Genomic DNA, 6,631 nt, shown 5'->3' on the forward strand with positions numbered 1-6,631 from the left:
GCAATGCAATTCTGTGCCTCTCGCATCAATGTCTGGAGTTGTTGCCGAGACGGTAATTCATCATGTTCTTGAATCGTCAATCTCCTCATCTGATTTACTAGAGATCATCTCCGCCGTGCGTAACAACCTTTCCGGCAGCCAGCGCGGCGCTTCGGCATCCTGTGGGAAAACACAAACATGCCCTCGTCCCCAAATTATTACTGGATCTGGTCCATACCATTTTCCGACAAGTGGGTCTTTCCAAAAGACTTTAGGTCTTATTGTTTGCACATCTAAATTCTAAAATCGTTGTGCTGCTGAACAGCCACGTATATCCAATTGTAAAAAAATTTTGAACAAATAAAGCATGGTTTAGAGAGTTGGAGGGGGTATTGAGATACAATTCCCCCTTTTTTAGTTTTTGTAATTGATGTTTGAGAGTTTGATGTGTCCGTTCAATAATTTTTTGACCTTGAGGATTATAAGGGATACCTGTTTTATGTGAGATAGACAACTGTGTACAAAATAGTTGAAGATTTTTTCCAGTGTATCCTGGACCATTGTCTGTTTTTATGGTCTTAGGGGTTCCCATAACAGCAAAACATTTAATGCAATGAGCTATACAATGTTTGCTAGCTACTCTGGATTGTAGAGAGGCATGTAAAAAGCCAGAGAAGGTGTCAATAGTAACATGAACAAATTTTTGTTTACCAAATTCAGGAATATAGGTAACATCCATTTGCCATATGTCATTTGGCAACAATCCTCGGGGATTAACTCCATAATGGGGGACACTAAAAAATTGAGGGCATGTTTGACACTGCTTAACAATCTGTCTGGCAGCTTCTCAAGTAATGTCAAATTGAAGTCTCAAGCTATTGCTGTTTTGATGGTGTAAGCTGTGAGAAGTTTTTGCCATTTGTTCTAAGGAAGGAAATATCATACGTGTAGCTTCATCAGCCAAAGCATTGTCTCGTGCTAAAGGTCCAGGAAGTCCAGAGTGAGCACGAATATGACCAAAATAGCATTTATTAACTCTGGAGCAAATTAAATGTTGTATATCACAAAAAAGAGTTTGGATAGTAGAATTCAGGGTACCAATAAATGGAACAGTCTCAATAGTGTTTAAGGCTCTTATGATATATTGACTGTCAGAATATAAATTAAATGGAGCAGAGATTTGTAATAGAGCCTGAAAAACGGCAAATAGTTTTACTTATTGAGCAGACTTATAATTAGTACGCCAGGTGGCAGTATTGTCCTGTATAATCAGACTAGCTATTCCATTAGAAGAGCCATCAGTAAATACAGTTAGGGCATCGGCAAGGGGCTGAGAAAAAACGATTTTTGGAAAGAGAAATTGGTGATAGTGAGCAAATTGCAAAATTTTATCCCTTATCCCGCTTGTGTTGCTGATACAGTACTTCTTTGACTGTCTTTCCTTGTAATGCCACGGCCAAAGTTATGCCTTGAACGTACGAAGGGCCGATATCGGCACAAATCCGTACATAATCGGATAAGCCTCCCTTTTTTCTGTAAGGTCTCAGGGCAGCTTGACAAGCTGAATTGGCATTCTCATAAGCAAGCTGTTTAGCCAACATCATTCCTGCCTGCTCATCCCCTATCATTTTACTAATTGCCTCAAGCAGGCGGGCAACAAAATCCTGATATGGTTCATCTGACCCCTGGCGAATTTTAGATAAATCTTCAGTCTTTTTATCAGAATTTGGAAGTTTTTTCCATGCTCGTAGAGCCGCAGCACTAATCTGAGGGTAGGCTTCAGGCAAATAATTAAGTTGATTATTAGTGTCTGGATAATCCCTCTCTCCCACCATCATTTCATAAGTGGTGTTCAGTCCCTGTCACCTATTGATATCAGCTGTGATCCCACACTGCTCAGCAAACTCAGATTTCCATAGTAAATAATATCCTCCAGATAAGCAAGACCAAGCAACCTGTTTCCAATCATTAGGTGGCAGATTTTGATTTCCTAAAGCCTCTATAATAGCCTGAGTAAACGGCGCAGTCAGGCCGTATTGTGCACAAGCCATTTTTAACTCTTTTAGTTGTTTAAAGGGTAGCGGTTTATAATACCTCTGTTGTTGAGCATTTTCAAATACTGGATAGATTCTTGAAAACCCAGGAATATGTTCTCCTTCTTCATTAGCTCGCTTAATCGCTTGTTGAAGAGGAGATAATAATATCTCACTTCTAATTTTTATGTTCTCACTGGGATATAGAAGCAGGGATAGGTATAAGCTCTCGCGGTTCTACGAAAGGTGGAGTTGGATCGAGCCCAGCAAGAATCGAGGGAGGATATGCTAGAGGCACAGGCTGGCTGGAGTGGGAGTCTCCCTGTGCTTCCTTTTTTACTGTTATAACAATTTTCTGAATTAAATTATCCAGCTATTCTTTGGAAAGCCCTGAATTTTTTTTTTTTTTTTTTTTTTTTTTTTTGCCCTGAATACTTTAATTCCCCTTTTCCTGAGGGGGATTACATGCTAACCATCATCTCCCAAGGCATATCCTCTCTATGGTACTGAGCCACTTGTTCATTTAACTCTTCCTGTTCATCAGAGCTTAACACATCATCATTTCCTCCAGCCTTACAAGCTGCTCCCTCAGGCAGGGCATAAAGCGGCTCAGGGGGAGGGCAGGGGGCGGCAGGCTCTGCAACTTCAGGTTCTGTGGAATCCCAAAGGGCCGTTTGAATCTTATGTCTCTCATGTTTAGGATCCAGACAGTCTCTTATGAGAGTCCACAAAGAGAAAGCATCCACAGGGACACAATTGGGACCATGTAGGGAATAATATGTCTGCAATTGTTTTCCTACTTTCTTCCAAGTTTCCAGACTAACTGTTCCTTCCTCTGAAAACCAGGGATAAACTTCTTCTATAAAAAGTAAAAACTTCTCTAGCTGTAACTTATTTACATGAATTTACCTACATTTTAACATAGTTTTCAACATATGTACAAATAACTGGGGACTATTGCCTTGTCCCATGATTTATTACTCTTGACAATAACACTCCCTGCCCTTTACTTCAAATAATTAGGAATTCCTTGTTACTTAACTTCAATCTTGGTGGGCAGTGGCCGTCGTCGCGCTCCGATTCCCAAGTCCCTGTTCGGGCGCCACCTGCGGTGCCAGCCGGCAAAGTTGATCAGGTCCCGAGAACGTGCACCGCGCGGCTGAGAAAGAAAACTACAGTAAAAGAATTCTACAACAAAGATGGGGTTGAGAGGTTCAGACACGTCTCCATGAAGGGATGCAGTCTGACCACGACTTTATTCAGTATCTTATATTTATACAGGAGAGCGTGAGAAAGACAAGACAGTATTTTCTTGGTTGACCTATACATCTTACAAAAAGTCACAAGAAATCTAGAGAGCATGGGAATGGCACCCTGTTATTATTTCTTACACCAGATAACATTTCTCTGTGCGTGAGAAGTTTGTCCAGAACTCCAGGTGTCTGCAGTAAATAATCGCCTAATCTCTGGGGTGGCGGGACAGAGAGCTATGTTTTCAAGCAAACCCTCAAGGACTGAGGCAGCTCCCAGAGCTGTGTCCTTTAGATAAAGGACCCCGTTCTCATGGGCAGCTCCCTGCAGGTAAGTTTTTCAATAGTTCTGTTGCTTAGTAAAGATTGTTGTTTTCCATATATAGTAATTGTTATATTTTAATACTTTTTGAATACAGTAGTAAATACATTCAGCACCTTCTTCAAAAGATATCATAAACCTAATTTAACAGAAGAAAATACTAGTCTCACTAAGATTAAGAAACTTGTTAAGACCCTTTTCTCTAACCCCAGATATACTTATTTTTAATAATTAAGACTACTCATGAGTATGAAAACAAAACTTAAACACATTTCACACACAAAAAGATATCAGATGATATGAAGCATCACTTTTTTAGTTCAAACATGCATATGAAGAACTTCCTGGGAGTAAATGCTGAACATAATATGGATCTCTGTGACTTCTTTAAAAGTAAAATTGGAGATGATTCTTCCTCAGTCTATTGTATGGTCAACTGTTTAGATGTATCATTGCCAAAAATATCAATTATTCCTAATCTTGAGTGCATAAATATCCATACAAGTGAGGAAGGTCCTCTGTGTATCTCCAACAGTGTGGTGTATACATTTATACATTTCTTCAATCAGTTCTCATGATAGCCTGTGATGTGAGGTGGATTATACTTCTCACTTGATATTGAAAAACAAAAATATAAGATGCCAAGATTCACCTCAGATCAACAAGGAGCAAGTGGAAAAAGGTAAGATTCTAATCTGGATCTTCTGATTCCCAAATCAATATGCTCTCCCAATGGGATTGTCATTTTCAACATCATTTGCAACATTTTGCAGAAGAGTGTGGGTTCATGCTTTATAGGGATATTTTTGATGGAGGAAGTGTAAGTAGGGAAGAGAAAAAAAAATGTACCTTTAATGAAAGCAGTACCATATAGTTATTAATACTGGGGGATTTCAGTAAATTATACTGTGTGTGTACATCTCTGATCTTTGTATAGGTTGTCTCTGAAGTAGGGTAAAGATAAATATGACTATATTGGTTCTATTTTTAAAAGTTTACTAATTGTTTATTGTAATAATATTATAAGTTATGGTTTAAGAATTTGGAAAAAAAAAAGTGTAATTTAAACTAATCTTAACTCTGTCCTTTGTAGCTGTCTGAGTTTTGATAGAATTCTTAACTTCTCTAAACTTCTACATCCTAATGTGGAGGAAACCAGAATTGAAAGAGACACGTGTACCCCAGTGTTCATCGCAGCACTGCTTATAATAGCCAGGACATGGAAGCAACCTAAATGTCCATCAGCAGATGAATGGATAAGAAAGCTATGGGACATATACACAATGGAGTATTACTCAGCCATTAAAAACAATACATTTGAATCAGTTCTAATGAGGTGGATGAAACTGGAGCCTATTATACAGAGTGAAGTAAGCCAGAAAGAAAAACACCAATACAGTATACTAACGCATATATACGGAATTTAGAAAGATGGTAACGATAGGCCTATATGCGAGACAGCAAAAGACACAGATGTATAGAACAGTCTTTTGGACTCTGTGGGAGAGGGAGAGGGTGGGATGATTTGGGAGAATGACATTGAAACATTCAGAATATCATATAAGAAATGAGTCGCAGGTCCAGGTTTGATGCAAGATACAGGATGCTTGGGGCTGGTACACTGGGATGACTCAGAGGGATGGTATGGGGAGGGAAGTGGAAGGGGGTTTCAGGATGGGGAACACGTGTACACCCATGGCAGATTCATGTTGATGTATGGCAAAACAAATACAATATTGTTAAGTAATAACCTCCAATCAAAATAAATAAATTTAAATTTTTTAAAAAAGAAAATTAATAATAGTAGTAAACACAAGTTTTTAATGAAGTTTAGCTAATGAAATATCTTCAGTTCAGTTCAGTTGCTCAGTTGTGTCTGACTCTTTGTGACTCCATGGACTGCAGCACGCCAGGTCTCCCTGTCCAGCACCAACTCCAGGAGTTTACTCAAACTCATGTTCATTGAGTCGGTGATGCCATCTAACCATCTCATCCTCTGTCATCCCCTTCTCCTCTAGCCTTCAATCTTTCCCAGCAACAGGGTCTTTTCAAATGAGTCAGCTCTTTGCATCAGGTGGCCAAAGTATTGGATGGCCTCTTCAGTTCAGTTCAGTCGCTCAGTCGTATCCGACTCTTTGTGACCCAGTGAATCACAGCATGCCAGGCCCCCTGTCCATCACTGACTCCCGCAGTTCATTCAGACTCACGTCCATCGAGTCAGTGATGCCATCCAGCCATCTCATCCTCTGTCGTCCCCTTCCCCTACTGCCCCCAATCCCTCTCAGTATCAGAGTCTTTTCCAATAAGTCAACTCTTCGCATGAGGTGGCCAAAGTACTGGAGTTTCAGCTTTAGCATCATTCCTTCCAAAGAAATCCGAGGACTGATCTCCTGCAGAATGGACTGGTTGGATCTCCTTGCAGTCCAAGGGACTTTTAAGAGTCTTCTCCAACACCACAGTTCAAAAGCATCAATTCTTCTGCGCTCAGCCTCCTTCACAGTCCAACTATCACCTCCATACATGACCACAGGAAAAACCATAGCCTTGACTAGACGGACCTTTGTTGGTAAAGTAATGTCTCTGCTTTTCAATATGCTATCTAGGTTGGTCATAATTTTTCTTCCAAGGATCAAGCATCATTTAATTTCATGGCTGCAGTCTCCATCTGCAGTGATTTCGGAGCCCCCCAAAATAAAGTCTGACACTGTTTCCACTGTTTCCCCATCTATTTCCCATGAAGTGATGGGACCGGATGCCACGATCTTCATTTTCTGAATGTTGAGCTTAAAGCCAACTTTTTTACTCTCCACTTTCACGTTCATCAAGGGGCTTTTTAGTTCCTCTTCACTTTCTGCCATAAGGGTGGTGTCATCTGCATATCTGAGCTTATTGATATTTCTCCTGGCAATCTTGATTCCAGATCGTGCTTCCTCCAGCCCAGCGTTTCTCATGATGTACTCTGCATATAAGTTAAATAAGAAGTGTTACAATATACAGCCTTGATGTACTCCTTTTCTTATTTGGAACCAGTCTGTTGTTCCATGTCC

At 40.1% G+C, this 6,631-nt stretch overlaps 1 pseudogene; it reads right to left on the bottom strand.

Annotated features, from left to right (window-relative positions):
- Positions 1 to 1,367: 1,367 nt before the first annotated feature.
- On the bottom strand, positions 1,368 to 2,983 carry LOC106700583 (endogenous retrovirus group K member 6 Gag polyprotein-like; annotated as a pseudogene).
- Between the last annotated feature and the right edge of the window lie 3,648 nt (positions 2,984 to 6,631).

This window comes from Bos mutus, chromosome 19, assembly GCF_027580195.1.
Source record: "Bos mutus isolate GX-2022 chromosome 19, NWIPB_WYAK_1.1, whole genome shotgun sequence".
Taxonomy (NCBI): Eukaryota; Metazoa; Chordata; class Mammalia; order Artiodactyla; family Bovidae; genus Bos; species Bos mutus.